We start from the raw sequence: 20,718 nt of genomic DNA, 5'->3' as shown, positions 1-20,718 counted from the left end.
ATGTTCACTGGGGGTTCAGTCTTGGCAGGACCCAGGGCTTCCCCTCCCACTGGTGCTCTTACTAGGATATTCATTACTACCTATGAGGTTGTAGCCCAGGGTCAGTCCATGTATAGTCTTTGAGAAGTGGCTTAGTTCCTGGAAGCTCTGGTTGGTTGGCATTGTTATTCATATGGGGTCTCGAGCCCCTTCAAGCTCTTTCAGTCCTTTGTAAGAATTTTGTTGAGTATTTTTGCAACGATATTCATAAAGAATATTTATCTGGCTAAAATCAACCAAGTAGAAAAAAAGAGAACTATACAAAGAATCAATAAAACCAGGGGTTGGTTCTTTGAGAAAATCAACAAGATAAATAAACCCTTAGCCAGACTAACCAGAGGGCATAGAGTGTGTATCCAAATTAACAAAATCAGAAATGAAATGGGAGACATAACAACAGAATCTGAGGATATTCAAAACATCCTCAGATCTTACTACAAAAACCAATACTTAACAAAACTAGAAAATCTGGATGAAATGGACAGTCTTCTAGACAGATGCCAGCTACCAAAGTTACATGATGATCAGATAAACCATCTAAACAATTCCATAGCTCCTAAAGAATTATAATCATTTTATTAAAAGTCTCCCAACAACAACAAGAACAACAACAACAACAACAACAAAAAGGCCAGGACCAGATGGGTTTAGTGCAGAATTCTATCAAACCTTCAGAGAAGACCAAATACCTAATACTCTTCAAACTATTCCACCATATAGAAACAGAAAAACCAGTATTCAATTTGTTTTTTGAAGCCACAATTACACTCATACCTAAATTACACTTCAGACCAATTACGCTTATGAATATCATTGCAAAAATACTCAATAAAATTCTCACAATCCAAATCTAAGAACACATCAAAAATATCACTCGTTCATAAATTACTTGTATTGTTTGTCACTTCTTCTATTTTCATTTTTTCTGTAATATAAATGAAACACTGAATGTGAGAGAGCTATTTAAAAATATGTGACTTTTTCTGAAATAATTAGTAGAATTCTTTTCAAATTGTGATGAAATGTGTGTGTAATTCATAACTACTTACAGAAGTTCGTAAGTTTAAAGATGTTATTTATACCATGCAAATGTGTCAGGCATTTTGTGTTAGGTGTTTATTATTATAGCAAAAAACAAATTCTGGTGTGAACTATTTTGGATGACTCCTAGCTTTTTACCATATTGTTGATTTTTTCTTGAAAATATTTTAAAAATTCTAGAAGTTTTTCAACAAGTGACATTTGAGTATACTGTCCTGACATTTACACTTTAGAGTATTTTTTAAAATATAGCTACATATATATGATAAGTTTTGGTAGAGACTCAGGACTCTGCAGGATGCAAGCTTAAGAAAGAGTTATTTTCAGTAATTGTGCCCCTAACTGTACAATGTCACATCTGCAGTACCCGGCAAGTAGATCATTTAATGCACCACACGCATGTGACATATTATCTCTTACTTAGAGTTGTTAAAGAGCACGGCATGCTTTACAATTTTAAATGGAAAACTTTATTTCATCACAAAGCAAGCTGGTTTTATGGACTTGGGGACTTAATTTTGGAATGCATGACCTCTCCTTTTTCTTCCATTGCTAAAAATTACACAGAAAACTGAAGAATGCTTCTCTAGGACATCCTCCTGCTATCTTTCTTATGTTAATATCCCTGAATACTCTGTGAAGTAATATAATATGTTTAGGCTTTAAAGTTCACTATTTAGCATTATTTTCTGGCTGTCAATTTCCCTATTTCCCTGGATAATGTTGCATTGTTGTCCTTCTTCTGGGTGATAAAAGTTATTTAACAATGTGTGCATGTAAATTATTTGGAGGTATGTTAGAGCCACCATGACTGAAAAGTTCTTTGGTTTATTGTTATTTACATTAATTTAAAACTTTCATATTCATCACTACACTATACCTGTTGAGTGATTTGAAAATATTCAATTAGTTTAGTGAAAAATATAGGAGCTGGATATTTCTGTTGCTGTTTAGAGAAACTAAATTTTTGTAGCTTAAGTAAATAATCCAGGAACACATTCTAGTCTGGAGTTTAGGCATAGGTAATCAGGGTCTATTTTCTACACTGTTCATGAAGTCAGCCTGCCCTGATATCCCTAGCTTAAGAAAATGATTGAATAAGAAATTGTTAATAGTATTCTGAACCCAATGTTTTATTAACAAATGTTCAGTTCTATAGACTTCGAAGCATTAGTATGCATTTCCTTAATTTTTGACTTATGCAAGTGTGGTAATACCTAAAAAATTGGCCACCTCTTAAGTCACATCACTTACAAAATGTAAAATATCTGTCTGGGTGTGGTGATGCCTGCCTATAATCTCAGCACTAGGGCACTAGAGGAAGGAGAATCAATTATTTGAGGCATTTAATATACAAAGCAGATTCTAGGCCAACCAACTAGACTACAAAGAAAAGCCTGTCTCACAAATCACAGAGTAACCAGCTGACACAAACGAAGAGGGAAAAGTGCTGCAGGGAGACACATATAATAAACTAAAACTTAGTGACTACTGAAGACAGAGAGTGGAAATTCTTGGGTCATCCAAGAGTTAGGTGTCAACCAGAGCATTATTGTTATTCCTCAGCGGGATTGCTTCTTATTAAACAGGCTAAACACCTGTGTGGAAGGATGTTGCCAAAAGTCTTCTCTTGAACATATGGTCAAAGCACTCCACATCAGCGTATCACTGAGAGGCTTCCAAATCTGGTTTACTGTACTGTTTATGAGAGTAGCTAAGGTAGGAAACCAGTGTAAGTGCCCATCAACAGAAGAATGCATAAGGAAATGTGATTTGTACATATTTGGATGTTTATATGCTGTGAAGAACAAAGTTATGTTCTTCAAAGGAAAATGGATGCAACCTGATATAATCTTACAAAGGGATTCTTAGTTTCAGAGAGTCAGAAGTTGCATTATTTTTATACAGGTGTGAATCCTATTAAACATACCTAAAATTACAGGTGTTTATGTAAGAGGAAAGTAGAAATAGAACTCCACACTAGAAGATTAAAGGAGAGTACTCAGAAGAGGAGGGAGAGAAGGGTGTGGGTGGGGAGGTAAACTTAAAGGGCCTTACACATAAAAAATGTCCTCCTGGGATCCTATACCATGAGCAATGAATGCATGCCAATTAAACACATTATTTAAAAAGACCTAACCTCATCTTGGAAATTCCTTCACTTGTATAACCTCCAACAAAACAGAATTTTTCACAGTTTATAAGACCTATCTCAAAAAAGGCTTTTATTTAGCACCATTTTCCATTGTCAGATGTATCAAGGCAGGGTTTTTTTTTTATTGGATAGTTTATGTATTTATATTTCAAATGTTATCTCCTTTCTCATTTCCCCCTCTCCCATTCTCCTCTTCCATCTTCTGTGAGGAAGTTCACCCTCCCACCTACCCACTCACACCTATACACCCTGGCATGCCCCTACACTGGGGACAGAAGCCTTCCCAGGACCAAGGGCCTCTCCTCTTATTGATGCTAGATAATACCATCCTCTGCTACATATGCAGCTGGAGTCATGGGTCCCCACCTGTGTACTCTTTGGTTGGTAGTTTAGATGCTGGGAAATCAGGGAGAGGGGTGTATCCGGTTGGTGGAAACGATTTTTTCCCTAAGGGCTGCAAACCCCTTCAGCTCCTTCAGTCCTTTTTCTAACTCCTCCATTGGGGTCCCATCCTGAGTCTGTGGTTAGCTGTAAACAATCCAGTGCATAAACAAACTCAAAGAAAAAAAAACCCCACATGATCATCTCATTAGATGCTGGGAAGCATTTGACAAAATTCAACACCCCTTTATGATAAAAGTCTTAGAGAGATCAGGAACTCAAGGTCCATACCTAATCATAGTGAAAGCAATATATAGCAAACCAGAGGCCAACATCAAACTAAATGGAGAGAAACTTGAAACAAACCCACTAAAATCAGGGACTAGACAAGGCTGCCTATGCACTCTGTACCTATTGAATAAAGTACTCAAAGTCCTAGCCAGAGCAATTAGACAACAACAACAACAACAAAAAAAAAACACCAAAAGGATACAAATTTAAAAGGAAGAAGTAAAAATATCACTATTTGCAGATATGATAGTATACTTAAATGACCCCAAAAGTACAACCCAAGAACTCCTAAAATTGATAAACAACTTCAGCAAAGGGAATCGATATAAAAATAACTCAAACAAATCAATAGCCTTCCTCTACCCAAAGGATAAACAGGTTGAGAGAGAAAATAGGCAAATGACACCCTTCATGATAGTCACAAATAATATAAAATATATTGTTGTGACTGTAACCAAGCAAGTGAAAGATTTGTCTGACAAGAACTTCAAGTCTCTGGAGAAAGAAATTGAAGAAGCTCTCAAAAGATGGAAAGATCTCCCATACTCTTGGATTGGCAAGATTAATATAGTAGAAATGGCTATCTTGCCAAAAGCCATCTACATATTTAATGCAATCCACATCAAAATTTCCACTCAATTCTTCATAGAATTAGAAAGAGCAATTTGCAAAATGGGGGAAAAAATCTTGATAGGAGGAAATACAGAGACAAAATTTGTAGCAAGGACAGAAAGAAAGGCCAGCCAGAGACTGCCCCACCTGGGGATCCAGCCCATATACATTCAGTCATCAAACCCAGGCAATACTGCTGATGCCAAGAAGTACATGCTCACAGGAGCCTGATATAGGCTTTCCTGAAAGGCTCTGGCAGAGCATAGCAAATACAGATGCAGATGCTTGCAGCCAACCACTGAAGTGAGAATTGGGTCTCCATTGGAGGATTTAGAGAAAGGATTGAAGATGAAGTTGTTTGCAACCCCATAAGAACAACAATACCAACCAATAAGAGCTCCTAGAGATTAAACCACCATCCAAAGAGTACACATGCACAGACTCATGGCTCAAGGTGCCTATGTTGGGCACCATTTGGAGTTTAGGCCCTTGGTCCTACCAAGGCTGTACCCCTAGTGTAAGGAAATGTCAGGGCGGGGAGGAGGGAAGGGGTGGGTGAGTGCAGAAAAATTCTCATAGAGGAAGGGGGAGGGCGCAAGGGATAGGGGGTTATGGATGGGAAAGGGGATAACATTTGAAACATAAATAAACAAATTCAATAAAAAATATTTGGAATAACAAAAAATCCACGAATAGGGAAACTATTATCAACAATAAAAAAACTTCTGGGGCAATCACCATCCCTGATCTAAAGCAGTATTATAGAGCAATCATAATTAAAAAAAAACTGTATGGTATTGGTACAGAGACAGGCAGGTAGATCAATGGAATAGAATTGAAGACCCAGAAACGAGCCCACACACCTATGACCACTTGATCTTTGACAAAGGAGCTAAAATCAACCAGTGGAAAAAACAGCATTTTCAACAAACAGTGCTGGTTCAACTGGTGATCGGCGTGTAGAAGAATGCAAATCGACCCATTCTTATCGCCCTGTACAAAGCTCAAGTCCAAGTGGATTTAGGACCTCCACATAATACCAGATACACTGAAGCTAGCAGAAGAGAAAGTGGGAAAGATCCTCAAACACATGGGCATAGGGGAACATTTCCTGAACAGAACACCTATGACTTATGCAATAAGATCAAGAATCGACAAATGGGACCTCATAAAATTGCAAAGCTTCTGTAGGGCAAAGGCAAAGTTTCTTACAGAATTGCAACTAACCCAGGAATTGCTCTCATTAAATCCTCAGAAAAAGTCTAGGAAGTTCCTTTTTATTGTCTAATGTCCAGTTACAGTTCATAGTTCTTTATATATGGACCTTTTGGAGAAGTTAACCATCTGCCTGGCCACTATCTCAGCTAAACTCAGAAGTCACATAGCAAGATTAGAGAGAAATTTAAATGGAAATGAACAGCTGCAAAATGTTCATATATGTAAAGCAGGTAAAGAAGCAGAAAATTGGATCCTACAATTATCAGGACAATGCTATTTTACAAAAGAGAATTAGGGTCATTTATTTTCCTGATCCACAGTTTGCCGTTGTTAACATTTGACATTTAAATATTTGACTCATTTTGAAATCTTCCTTGTGTATTATCTGAGATTTATTTTTCCCAGGTACTTTATAAAATGGATCGCATTTCTCTCTTAATATCAGATCTAAAAAACATATTATAATATCCTTATGAAAATCACTTGCTTGATTTTTTTTTTACCCCAATGCTTTGTTGGTATATTAATGTGCTGTCTTGTAGTAATTCTGGAAATCCGATATTATAATTACTGATATGTTTATAGGGCTCCGCACTGAGGTCTGTTTTGTCATGCAGAATTTTCCTGCCAGTAATGTTAATATTTTCTTATGATATTTCGAATAATCTGTTTAGCCCTATATTTAAACCTATATTTTATAATTGAGTTGTTATTAAGTTGTAATTACTTCAGTCTTTTTCTATGAGACTATGTGTTAGTAACGTTATCATTTTTAATGTTTAGCAGTCAAAGACATTTCTACATGTCATTATTTCTAGGTAAAATATTTGTGTCTTCCTTTAACTTGTATTTATCTTCAAATATATACTTTTTTAAGAATTGGAATTTTTTGCCAGGGTCTTTGACAATTTCATGTATATATAAGATGCATCCTATCACTCTCACAGCCCTTACTATGTACCACGATCCTTTATTTTAAATTTTTTCTATATTTGTATTTACATTTTAAATGTTACTCCCTTTTCCAGTTTCCTGGGCATTAGACCCATATCCCATTCCCCTTCCCTTCCTCTATAAGGGCGTTCCCCTTTCCCCACTATTCCCTTCCTCCCCCACCAATATTCCCCTACATGGAGGGGTACAGTCTTGGCAGGTCCAAGGGCTTATCCTCCCATTGTTGCCTAACAAGACCATCCACTGCAACATATATAGCTGGAACCATGGCTCTGTTCATGGGTAGTAGTTTAGTCCCTGGGAGCTCTGGTTGGTTGATATTGTATCCCTTGTGAGGTTGCAAACCCCTTCAGATCCTTCAACCCTTTCTCTAATTCCTCCAATAGGGAACCTGTTCTCTGTTCAATGGTTTGCTGCTAGCCTCCAGCCTCTGTATTTGTCATTCTCTGTCTGTGCCTCTCAGGAGAGAGCTATATCAGGCTCCTGTCAGCATGTACTTCTTAGCTTTATCAATATCATCTCGTTTTGGTAGCTGTGTGTGTGTGTGTGTGTGTGTGTGTGTGTGTGTGTGTGTGTACTGTATACCCATGCAGGGCAGGTTCTGAATGGCTACTCCTTCAGTCTCTGATTCAAACTTGGTCTCCATATCTCCTACTATGAATATTTTTGTTCTACCATTTAAGAAAGACTGAAGCATCAGCACTTTGGTCGTCCTTCCTCTTGAGCTTCCTGTAGTCTGTGGATTGTATCTTGGGTAATCTGAGCTTTTGGGCTAATATATCCAATTATCAGTGAGTGCATATCGTGTGTGTTTTTTTGTTATTGGGTTACCTCACTCAGAAGGATGTTTTCTAGTTCCATCCATTTGCCTATGAATTTCATGAAGTCATTGTTTTTGATAGCTGAGGAGTACTCCATTGTGTAGATGCACCATATTTTCTGTATCCATTCTCTTGTTAAAGGACATCCATTCTGTGTAGCTTCTGGCTATTATAAATAAGGCTGCTATGAACATAGTGGAGCATGTATCCTTGTTATATGTTGGAGCATCATTTGGGTATATGCCCGGGAGTGGTATAGCTGAGTCCTCAGGTACTGCCATGTCCAATTTTCTGAGGAATCTCTAGACTGACTTCCAGAGTAGTTGTACAGCTTGCAATCCCACCAAAAATGGAAGAGTGTTCCTATTTCTCCATGTCCTTACCAGCATCTGTTGTCATCCGAGTTTTTGATCTTAGCCATTCTGACTGGTATGAGGTGGAATTTCAAGGAAGTTTTGATTTGCGTTTCCCTAATGACTAAGAATGTTGAACTTTTCTTTAAGTACTTCTCAGCCACTTGATACTCCTCAGTTGAGAAATTTTTGTTTAGCTTTGTACCCTAGTTTTTAATAGGGTTATTTGGCTCTTTGGAGTCTAAATTTTTGGGTTGTTTGTATATATTGGATATTAATCCTCTATCAGATGTAGGATTGGTAAAGATCTTTTCACAATCTCTTGGTTTTCATTTATTCCTAATGATAGTGTCCTTTGCATCACAGAAGTTTTGCAGTTTTTTTGAGGTCCCGTTTGTCAATTCCTGATCTTAGAGCATAAAAGCATTGGTGTTTTGTTCAGGAAATTTTCCCCAGTACTCATGTGTTTGAGGTTCTTCCACACTTTTTCTTCTGCTAGTTTGAGTGCAACTGGTTTTATGTGGAGGGCCTTGATCCACCTGAACTTGAGCACTGTACAGGGTAATGAGAATGGATTGATTTGCATTCTTCTACAGGGTGACCACCAGTTGAACCAGCACCATTTGTTGAGTTAATTTTATAGTCAGCTACTTTGCTGAAGTGTTTATCAGGCTTAGTAGTTTTCTCGTGGAACTTCTGGTGTCCCTTAAATGTACTATCATGTCATCTGCAAATAGTGATATTTTGACTTCTTCATTTCCAACTTGTATAGCTTTGACCTCTTTTTGTTGTCTGATTGCTCTGGCTAGGACTGTGAGTACTATATTGAATAAGTAGCGAGAGAGTGGGTAGCCTTGTCTAGTTCCTGGTTTTAGTGAGATTGCTTCATGCTTTTCTCATTTAGTTTGATGTTGGCTACTGGTTTGCTTTATATTTCTTTTACTATTTTTAGGTATGGTTCTTTAGTTCCTTATCTTTCCAACACTTTTATCATAAAGGGGTGTGGAATTTTGTCAAATGCTTCCTCAGCATCTAATGAGATAATCGTGTGGTTTTATTCTTTGAGTTTGTTTACTGATTACATGGATGGATTTTTGTATATTGAACGATCCCTGCATCCTTGGGATGAATCCTGCTTGATCATGTTGGATGGTCATTATGATTTGTTCTTGGATTCGGTTTGCAAGAACATTATTGAATACTTTTGCATCAATATTTGTAAGGGAAATTGGTCTGATGTTCTCCTTCTTTGTTAGGTCTTTGTGTGGTTTAGGTATAAGCATAAGTGTGGCTTCATCAAAGGAATTCTGTCTGTATTTTGTGGAATAGTTTGGACAGTATTAGTAGTAGGTTTTCTATGAATTTATGATAGATTTCTCTACTAAACCCGTCTGGTATTCATCTTTTCTTGGTTGGGAGACTTTTAACAACTGTTTGTATTGCTTTAAGAGTTATGGGACTATTCAGATCATTTATGTGATCCTCATTTAACTTTGGTACTTGGTATTTGTCTAGTAAATTGTCCATTTCATCCAGATTTTCAAGTTTTGTTTAATATAGCCTTTTGTAGTAGGATCTGATGATTTTTTTTAATTTCCTCAGATTTTCTTGTTATGTCTCCTTTTCCATATCTGATTTTGTTATGTTGGATACATTTTCTGTGCCCTGTGGCTAGTCTGGCTAAGGGTTTATCTATCTTACTGATTCTTTTTCAATGAACCAGCTCCTGGTTTGTTGATTCTTTGTATAGTTTTTTTGTTTGTTTGTTTGTTTGCTTCCACTTGGCTGATTTCAGCCCTTGGTTTATTTCCTTGGATGTATTTAATTCTTTTTGTTCTATATTTTTCAGGTGTGTATTCAAGTTACTAATCTCTCCAGATTCTTTTTGGAGGCACTCAGCGCTATGATTTTTCCTCTTAACGCTGCTTCCATTGTGTCCATAAGTTTGGGTATGTTGTGCCTTCATTTTCATTATATTCTAAGAAGGCTTTAATTTCTTTCCTTTATTTTTTTGACCAAGATATCATTGAGTAAAGAGTTGTTGTTCAATTTCCATGTGTACGTGGGTTTTCTGTCATATTTTTTCCTTATTGAAGAGCAGCCTTAGTCTGTGGCGATTTGTTAGGATGCATGGGATTATTATACTGCTCTTGTATCTGTTGAGGCCTGTTTTGTGACCAACTATATGGTCAATTTTGGAGAGGGTACCATGAGGTGTTGAGAAAAAGGTGTATTTTTTTGTTTTAGGGTGAAATATTCTATAGATATCTGTGAAATCCATTAGGTTCATAAATTCTGTTAGTTTTTCTGTGTCTCTGTTTAGTTTCTGTTTCCATGATCTGTCCATTGCTGAGAGTGGGGAGTGAAATATCCGACTATTATTATGTGAGGATTATGTGAGGTGCAATGTGGGTTTTCAGCTTTAGTAAGATTCTTTTTATGAATGTAGATGCCCCTGCATTTGGAGCATAGATATTCAGGATTGAGACTTCATCTTGGCGGATTTTTTTCCTTTGATGAATACGAAGTGTCCTTCCTTATCTTTTTTGATAAGTTCTGGTTGATAGTTGATTTTATTCAATATTATAATGGATAGTCCAGCTTGTTCCTTGGGACCATTTGCTTGGTAAATTGTTTTCCAGGCTTTTGCTATGAGGTAGTTTCTATCTTTGTTAATGAGGTGTGTTTCTTGTATGCAGCAAAATGCTGGGTCTTCTTTTTGTATCCAGTCTGTTAGTCTATGTTTTTTTATTGGGTAATTGAGTCTATTGATATTAGGAGATATTAAGGAACAGTGTATGTTGTTTCATTTTATTTTTGTTGCTAGAGTTGGAATTATGTTTGTGTGACTCTCTTCTTTTGGATTTGCTGCAAGATGATTAGTTTCTTACCTTTTCTTGGTTGTGGTTTCCCTTCTTGTGCTGGAATTTTCTTTCTATTATCTTTTGTGTGGCTGGATTTTTGGAAAGATAGTGTGTACATTCAGTTTTGTCATGGAATATCTTGGTTTCTCCATCTATGTTAGTTGAGGGTTTTGTTAGACATAGTAAGTTGGACTGGAATTTGTGTTCTATTAGGGTCTGCATGATATCTGCCCAGGATCTTCTGGCTTTCATAAACTCTTGGGAGAAGTATGGTATAATTCTGATAGGTCTGCCTTTATATGTTACTTGACCTTTTTTCCTTACTGCTTTTAATATTCTTTCTTTGTTTTGCGTATTTCATATTTTGACTGTTATGTGACTGGAGGAATTTCTTTTCTGGCCCAATATATTTGGGGTTCTGTAGGCTTCTTGTATGTTTATGGGTATCTCTTTCTTTAGGTTGGGTAAATTTTCTTCAATAATTTTGTTGAAGATATTTACTAGCCCTTTAAGTTGGGAATCTTTGCTCTCTTCAAAACCTATTATCCTTAGGTTTGATCTTCTCATTGTGTCCTTGATTTCCTAGATGTTTTGGGTTAGGAGTTTTTTTGTGTTTTACATTTTCTTTCTTGGTTGTGTTTATGTTTGCCATAGTATCTTCTGCTCCTAAGATTCTCTCTTCTATCTCTTTTATACTTTTGGTGATGTTTGTGTCTATGACTACTGATTTCTTACTTAGATTTTCTGTTTTCAGGTTGGTCTCCCTTTACAATATTCTTATTTCTATTTTCATTTTTATATCCTGGATTTTTTTTTCAATTCCTTCACCTGTTTGGTTGCATTTTCCTATAATTCTTTAAGGGATGATTTTTGTTTCCTCTTTAAGGGCTACTACTTATTTACCTGTGTTGTCCTATATTTCTTTAAGGGAGTTATTTATGTCCTTCTAATGGTCCTCTATCATCATTATGAGATGTGGTTTTAAATTCAAATCTTTCTTTTCTGGTGTGTTTAGATATCCAATATTTGCTTTGGTGGAAGAACTGGGTTCTGATGATGTCAAGTAGTCTTGGTTTCTGTTACTTAGGTTCCTGTGCTTGCCTCTGCCTATTATGTTGTCTCTGGTGTTAGCTGGTCTTGCTAACAGTGGCTTGACCCTCCTGTAAGCCTGTGTGTCAGCACTCCTGTAGACCTGTTTTCTTCCAGAGGGATTTGAGTATAGAGAGCTTTGGGACCAGGTCAGCTCTAGGTGCAGTTTGAAACCAGAAGGCTCCTGTCCCAGGCTGCTCCTGGGTTTATGTTTCCTGAGGGCTCCAGGAGGGTTGCTCAGAGCAGAAGAATTCATCTTACCTCTGCATTCAGGCGTGTCAGTCCTCTGGCGCCTGGCTTTCAGTTCTCTGCACAGGCAGAGACCAGAAGGATCCTCTATCTGAATGCTCCTAGGCTCTTGTGTCCAGAGGGCTCTAAGTGGGTTCTCTTGGGCCAGGAATGTGAGCAGAAGCAGTGGTCTTCCTTGAGCTCTCAGGATTTTAAGCACGTTTGAGAGTCCAGCTCTCCCCCCCACAGAATTTGGGTACAGAGGAGTGTGGGACCAGGTCAGCTCTGGGAGCGTGCAGAAACCATGGACCAACTCTTCTTATTTTCTAGTTTTATTGTATCAATATGTATTACTATGGCATTTCTCTTTTAAGCCTAACATGAAAATTTAGATTAGAAGTATATTATATTTAATATATGCTCCTATCTAATTAATAATATTATATATAAATGGTAATTTGTTTCTATAATAATTCATTAGGTTCCTTTATTTTTTAAAGTGAATTTTTCATTTTGTTATTTGTAAATGATATTGCAATTAATTATATGTGTACAGTACTTGAAAGAGTTTGTAGCTGTCATCATGGCTTCTAAAAATTATAACTCATTTTTTAAAATTACTGTTTACATAATCGTTAAATGATTCATCAAATCTGTACTATAGAAGAAACTAGTTATAGACGATTGGTTGCTATTTGGTTAAGTTCCACTTTTATCAAAAGGTATGGTTTTACTGATTATCCTGATAAAACTTGGTAAACTGTATAGCAACTGGAATTAATTCAATAAAAATCTATTAATATTTTACAGATTAACACATCCATTTTTCATACTGAACTCTAATGATTTTGTGGGTTCTAAATTGATCACCTGTAGTTTTCTAGATTTAGAAGTTTTATGTTTGTTTCACTGTCACTAGTTGGCTTACAATTTGACTACACTGATTTTTAGGAAAAGAATCTTAATTTTTTTAGGATATATTTAAGCTTATTCTTTTATGTTTCAACACTAATAACTCCTTTTTTTGCATTTCTTTGGATATCTGTATTGATTTGTTTTCTAACATTTGCACCGGGTATTTTTTTTCTTTTACTTTGTGTGCAATATGTGAACTCTTTATTAACTACCTCAGTGATGTTTTATGTTTCCACATTTTAGTTTAATTTCTGGTTTAATAGAAAATTATTTTGAAAAAGATTTCAGTATATTTAGCATCCTAGTTTGTGTGTATATATTTTCTATTCTTTGTTTCCCTCTTTACTCACATAAAAATTATCTGGACAACACTTATATTTTGTGACTTTGGGATATTTTTGTCATGAAGGTATGAAGGTTTTAATCATGATTGTTTATGCAAACCTTGGGGAGATATTTTGCCATTTCTCTTCATGTGGACTTCAATATATTTTGATAAAATCAACCTTTCCTTGCTTTTAAATATTATTTCTATAATTATTATAATCCAGTTTAATGTCTAATATTGTTGCCAACTAGATAGAAATCAAAAATTCTGATGAATTATAGTGTAGAATTTGTCTGTGACAGCATTTCTAAGGAAATTTATCTCATGGAGGCTCTGTTTCATTCATTGATGAAGTACAATTTCAATAAATGGTAAGAATTAGTGAAATAATAGAAGACAGAGGCTAGTTACAGAAAGTACATTGCTGAGAACATGTTTAGAGAAGGTAACTAGCCCCAACTTGTCCATACTTCTTTATGCTCCTTAGCTTCCATGAATTAAACAGCCTTCTCAACCACAGGGTGATGTCAATTAATAATCAACATTTGCCTAAGTTAAAATCCTGGGGCTTTCGAACTGCATCTGAACTCTTGGAAACTATGAGTCAAAACCATACATTCATCCTTAGCTATTTGTCATGAAAAGAAACATTCTATGTAATACACTGACACCTCTGCTTTTAAGAGAAAAATCTTTCAATTGTTTTAATATACCACATAATAACTGTGTGTATTAACTGGGTTTAATGTGCTGTATCCATAGATACAGACATTATATAAGACTGCAATTATTGGTCATAAGAAAATTATCTGGATCTAACTCCAAAAACCTTTTTAATCTCTAGTAAAAGCTGTTCTTTTTAATTTGTTGTTGAACTTCTTAGCTTCCATACACTAAACAGATAGGTTATATTTTTAATTTTCTCAATAGTGTGCCCTTTGATTTTTTGCATTGTGTTTCAAATGATGAGAGAACAGGCTTTACAAATGATAAATACTCTATTTTTTGTTTACCTTAGATTTTATTCCAGTGGTTTCATTTTTTGTCTTAAACCGAGCTCTTTCTGTCTTGAGTTCATCTTTTCTTGCGCTGAGAGATAACTTGGCAAGAGTTAGTATTCTGTTAAATATATCCACTTCTCTTAGGATTGAGTTTTCCTTAGAATGGAAATTCTTCAAGGTGTTCTTCTTTTGAAATGGATATAAACAGATTTATATTTGAATCTCAGTTTTCTTATATTGTTCCCCAACTCTATTTTTATGTCATAATAACCTTATATTACTGTCACTCTGGAGGATGTCTTAGTCATTCAGATTTGTTTTGTGTTCCCATGTGCATCATAAATGGATCTGTCACACACATCAATGGTGTTGGGTGAGGGTTGCAGTGGGATTATATATCGCTTTTGTTAAAATTTTCATTTTGTATTTATTCCTTCAACTGCAAACATGTGAAACCTTTTCTTTGTGTGAATTTCTTTATCCTCTTTTACTTTTGATTCATAACTTCATTTTAGTCCCTCAATTCCTTCATTCAGTTATCCCCAGGGACTCTATTTCCCCTAGACTCATGTGAATGGGACTGTCTTCATTATAATTTTCTCACTAAATTCATTATTGTTATGTGGAAAAGCTATTTACTTTTTCTACTGATTTAGTATGTCTTTAATTTTACATGATTTATCCATTTGAGTCCTTATTGAATAGAATGTTTAAAAGTTTGCATGTTAAATCATGCCATCTACAGAGAAATAGCATATCCTTATGTCTTTTTGTAAGGGATTCTTTTTTGTCAGTTTGAGTATTGATTATAATGGGTTGTGACCAAATTCATTGTCTTCTCTGACTTCCTATATCTACCCTTTCCCTTCCCACCCAATGACATGCCATTTTATTCATTCAGCAAGTCTAATTTGTGATGAGCATAGCTTTGTGGCCTTTCTTTGGAGTATGGTTGTCCTATCATTGAAAATATTATTAATGAAACCCAGCAGCCTTTTTACTAACAGTTATAAATTGCAACACCTCTATATCTAAGACTGGGATTTGTTCTGGTTTCAACTTGCATAAGGTTTATGCTTGCTCTAGTAACAGTGAGTTTTCATGTGTAGAAATGATTTTTGTACAGAAAACTTGTTTGTTTTTGTAAGTATTTCCAATTTCTTGCTCTGACTTTATGGTGGTTTGAATAGCTTTGACCTCCATAGATATGTGTTTGACTTCATGGCCCACAAAAAGTGGCATTATTAGGAGGTGTTGCCTTGTTAGTACAGGTGTGGCTTTGTTGAAGAAGTGTCTCACTGTCTTTGAGGTTTCATATATGTTCAAGCCATAACCAGTATAGTAGACCTAATCCCCTTCTGCATGCTGTAGTTCAATATATAGAACTCCCAGCTCCTTCTCCAGCACTTTGTCTTCCTAAATGCTTCATGCTTACCACTATGATGACAATGGACTAAACTTCTGAAACTATAAGGCAGTCCCAATTAAATGTTTTCCTTTGTAAGATCTGCCTTAGTCATAATATCTCTTCACAGCAATAAATCATTAACTAAGATAGATTTCCTACTTGTTTTTCTACAATAATCCTTGAACCTTGGAGAAAGGGTTAGTATAGATATTTGATGGAGAGTTCAACATTTGTTTCTTATTCTCTTCCATTTGGCCAATTGTTGGTCTCTTTGTTAATTACCATTTATTGTAAAAATAATATTCTTTGACAAAGGTTGAGGAATACATTAATCTGTGATATGAAAATAATTGATCTGAAGTCATTTTAAATATTTTGCCTATCTAGCAGAATGGTAACATTAGGTTCCCCCTAGGGCCTGTAACTTGTCTAAGCACAGTTTCTCAGCCAAATCATAGTACCAAGTATGGATATCATCTTAAGGAGTGTGTCTTAATTCTAATCAACACAGCTTTTTACTCCCAATAAAACTAGGCACAAACTCTCAAATCAAGGCTGGATGAGGTAGTCCAGTCAAAGAAAAGGATCCTTGAAAAGCAGGTAGATAAGTCAGAGATCCCCCTACTCTCATTGTTAGGATTCCCACACAAACACTTAACTAACAACTACAACATATAAGTAGAGGGTCTAGCACAAACCCATGCAGGTTTCATGACTGTTACTTCAGTCATTATGGGTCCCTTTGAACCCTGCTTATTTGATTCTGTGGACTATGCTCTCCTGGTGTCTTTGAACTCTCTGGGTCCTACAATCTTTCCATGGGGCTCTCCAAGCACTGCTTAATGTTTGACTATGGATTTTTACATCTGCTCCCTCCAAATGCTGAAGTAAATCTTTCTGATGACAATTATGCTAGTCACTGATCTATGAGTATATCAGAATATAGTTTATAATCATTTCATTTAGTTTTGGGGTTTGTCAGGTTTTGTTAATTTCAAAGCATGTTTTTCTATGTCGTTTCTTCTTCTTCTTCTTCTTCTTCTTCTTCTTCTTCTTCTTCTTCTTCTTCTTCTTCTTCTTCTTCTTCTTCTTCTTCTTCTTCTTCTTCTTCTTCTTCTTCTTCTTCTTCTTCTTCTTCTTCAGAGACAGCTGTTTAAGAAACAAGAACCAGGGCCTGGAGCAATGACTCAGCCTTTAAGAGCACATGTTACTCTTTTGGAACATCAGGTTCTGAATCTCAGCATCCAAAAGGTGGTCCAAAACCATCTATGACACCATTATTTCAGGATAGGTTTAAGATAAAAGGATGTGATAAAATGTGAAACTGTTTTTTAAAGAAAGGAGTTCCAATTATGACATGATTGACACTTTGGGCTTAATATAGTATGGGTATTGCATATTTGCAAGAATCATTCTGTACAATTAGGAAATTTCTGGATGTTATTTTTTAACTGACAGCTTCTGACAAAGGATGTCACTTATTCATTACTCACTATACGCAGACCTTTTCATAGACTCAATTATAACATATCAGACATTAATATAAAATTAGTTTTATGTAGACATTAATTCAGATTGATATCAAAATATTATTAAATTTATAAGTCATCAATAAAGAACAATATTACTTAAGTTTAAAAACAAGTCACCCAAGTTCACTTTTGTACTTATTTTACTTGGTAGGGTAAAATAGCCAGGAGGACAGACTGATAAAGAAAAGGTTGATAAAATGATAATCAGAACAGATAAGCCACCGAGGCAGGGATGCCAATGGATACAGGTAAAACAGAAATCATGGTAATAAGAAAATCCCAGCCAAGTACTTCAGATATGTATCAGGATAGAGTTTCAAATTTTATAACAATGTGTCTTTTGTATAATGGAATATAATATTTAGAGCATTTCAGTAACTTATCTATGTTTGTATTGTAGCATGAAGGAAGTAGTTTTGAAGTGTATTTGTGTGATCCCTCCTCTTGCATTTTGAGTAATATATTATCTCTCTAACACAATGCATTCAAGTAAAAATAAAAAATAAATGTCTATATTTTTTTAAGATTCAGAGTACACTTGCAGATGAAAATGATTTCAACATTATTTATGTCAAACATTTATGCGGTGCCTTTCGGTGCATTGGAATATTATAGATGACATTATGCATAACTTGCAGTGGCTATAAAGCATTTTGAAAGACACTTTAAAAGTAAGGCAAAGTATAAGTCATACTGTTATACAGATTTACTCTGTGGGAGTTTAGCATTTTCTAGATGTATGACGTTACCATACTCATTCAATTGCTTTGGTAAAAGCAATTTAGGGTGAGATCACAAATCACCTGTCATTTGGATTATAAAAATAAAAACGTATACTTGGTAATTTATACTATTACTAATAACTTCCCATGTCATCTTTGGGACAGAGAACTGGTTTAGTGTTCACAGCTACAGGTGAAACTTTTATTCTGAAGCAGTGCAGTATCCTGCAAAAATGTTTTAACAATTAAGTCAAAAAATAGAGGTGATAAATATACATTATATAAGAATATTTTCAAAGAAATTAAACAGCTTATTCAAGGTTGTAGGTTAAGAGAAATAAGTGAATGCATTTTATAAAAACAGCTTTCTTTCTTTTGGGCTTGCATGTTCACTGTGATTTGTAGTTGAATTGATTAATAAGTCTGATCCTTTTATTTATTAAATGGACTTGGCTTGGATCATTAATAGAAAAGTCAAAGCAACTTCACACCAAAAGTTTTAAAAAAAGCATTATTTGGGAAAAAGGGTCCTAGATAAAAATAATATAGCATCAGACCTACTTAAATTATGCTTAAATTCCAGTGCAGGAATAACTTAGGTGCTCAGATTATGTCATCCTCAACTATGAAAATAGCTGCCACACGGACTTTTCTAATTATGCTCCTATTATTTTATATCTGTGTGATGAATGTGCTAAGCAGGAAATATCAACCAACATAGACCAACATGACAATGCTGTGTCTTCCCACACCAGAATTTATTAAAAAAGCATACATACACAGGCATGACAATTTCCAGGGCAACAATTTACTAGATAATCCCACATTCTTTGATAATGTGTCCCAGAACAATAATGCTTTCATTCCTATCTTAATTATTAATATTAATCTCCGATGACATAGCCCATATCTGAAAGTAAATATACCTATATAAGGATGCAATGTATACAAAATGGTAAAAAGGCCAGAGTAGGGTTTTTAGATGTTTCAGTCGTAGACTGATAGGATCTGAAGACAGTCTACATTGACAGAGTAAGGAATTTGGTCTACCATCGAGAAGAAACTGCTGCTGTCTGAGACCAAGCCTGTCGATCAACAGGCCAGATGTGAAATGAAAGGGCAGTTCCTGATTCATATTTGGAAAATTCTAATGGATGGACAAGTTACAGATTGATGAACAGATGGATGGATAGATGGGAGATGAGAAAGTCATCCAAAGGGGGGACTGTGGCAAGCTTATGTCACTGGGATCTTCATGAGTTCTTTGACCATATGTCTTTGATGCATACATTAGATGTCCAATAACAGGTCAGTTAAGATTCATTGCCGTCTGAGTGTTGGGTGTCTAGCTGTTATGGAATCCAAATGAAGGAGCTGTATAACTTTCCAGTTGAAAGTATCCAGTAAGTTGTGGGATCTGGTTTTGTTTTTTTTTTTAATAATTTTAATGTGCCTTATGCCCCTACTGTTTTAATTTTTCTAAGTTTGTTTAAATGGTTTCCACCCTTTCCACTGCTGTTAATGTCTTTTCTGTGTTGTAATGGGTGGTACCAGAAACCATTCTTTGCGGGTCCATAAGGCATGGAGTCACCTCCTGAGCCTCAAAATGGATTGAAAACCTGTTCATAAAAATGAAATCTCTCATGAATAGACCCCATTTAAAAGCCTGTATTTTACTTAAAATAGAGCAGAGCCTAATGCCAATGACCTAATATACGATAAGAATTATGGATTGACATGGACACTCATAACAGGTTGAACCACTACACTATAGTGACTGTAGGCATATGTTTATTTGGAAATTCTGTCTTCCCTGATGTGATCAAGTTCAGAGAAGGTAGAATGACACTTTCTAATTCAATATGGCATGTCTTTTTAAAATGTTAGACATGGACATACATGCACCCCCAAAACAGTATCTGTGTTGAATCATGAACAGAGAAAGAAAAATGCCATAGAAAAATACTCGGAGACTGAGGGCAGGCATCTGGCAGCCAACAGATGCTAAGATTGATAACTAGATTCTAGGAAATAGCACTCTGTATTCATTTTAGACTTTCAGCTTCTGAAAACGTTAGCGAATGCATTTCTGTTGTGCTAAGCCATTCAATTTGTACTGATTTGCCATGGCATCCCTCAGCTATTCATGTAGCTGTTCTGCATTTGTCCTGGGGAAGACAAAATGGTCTGATTAGTCTGACATCAAATTTAACATTAATTAAAACTGTGTCTCATTCAGATATAATTATGTATGTTTATACATTTGTTTATTCCTTTTCAAAGGAGAAGATATTTTGCTCATCAGTAATAATAAATAGATGATTCAGGTAAATTAAATATATCTAGGTAAGTTAAAATATTATGAATGAAAATAAGATATCCTACCTCAATTAAGGCATGAATGAGAATTATTTTAGCATATGTTAAGAGGCAAAAATATGATGTCATAAAAATTCCTGTTGAATAAGAAAATTAATTTTGAAAATTAACTTGTGAAAGTCAGTTATATGAACTTAGGATAGCTGAAATGAGGCAGGACCAGCCTTCATCACTGAGCCCAGGAGTTAACCCTGTGCCAGAACTCTCTGGACCCAAATCCCGCACAGAGAAAGCTGGTCTCCCTGGAGTGCTGCTACTACAAAGAGCACAGTTGAGAGGAACAATTTTGTTCATCAGTCAAAGCTGTCCAGTACCAGATGGGTTTAATGCAGAATTTTATCAGAGCTTCAAAAAAGACCTAACACCAATACCCATCAAATTATTCAA

The sequence above is a fragment of the Rattus rattus genome, chromosome 1 (assembly GCF_011064425.1).
Source record: "Rattus rattus isolate New Zealand chromosome 1, Rrattus_CSIRO_v1, whole genome shotgun sequence".
NCBI lineage: Eukaryota > Metazoa > Chordata > Mammalia > Rodentia > Muridae > Rattus > Rattus rattus.
This window is presented reverse-complemented; position numbering follows the sequence as displayed.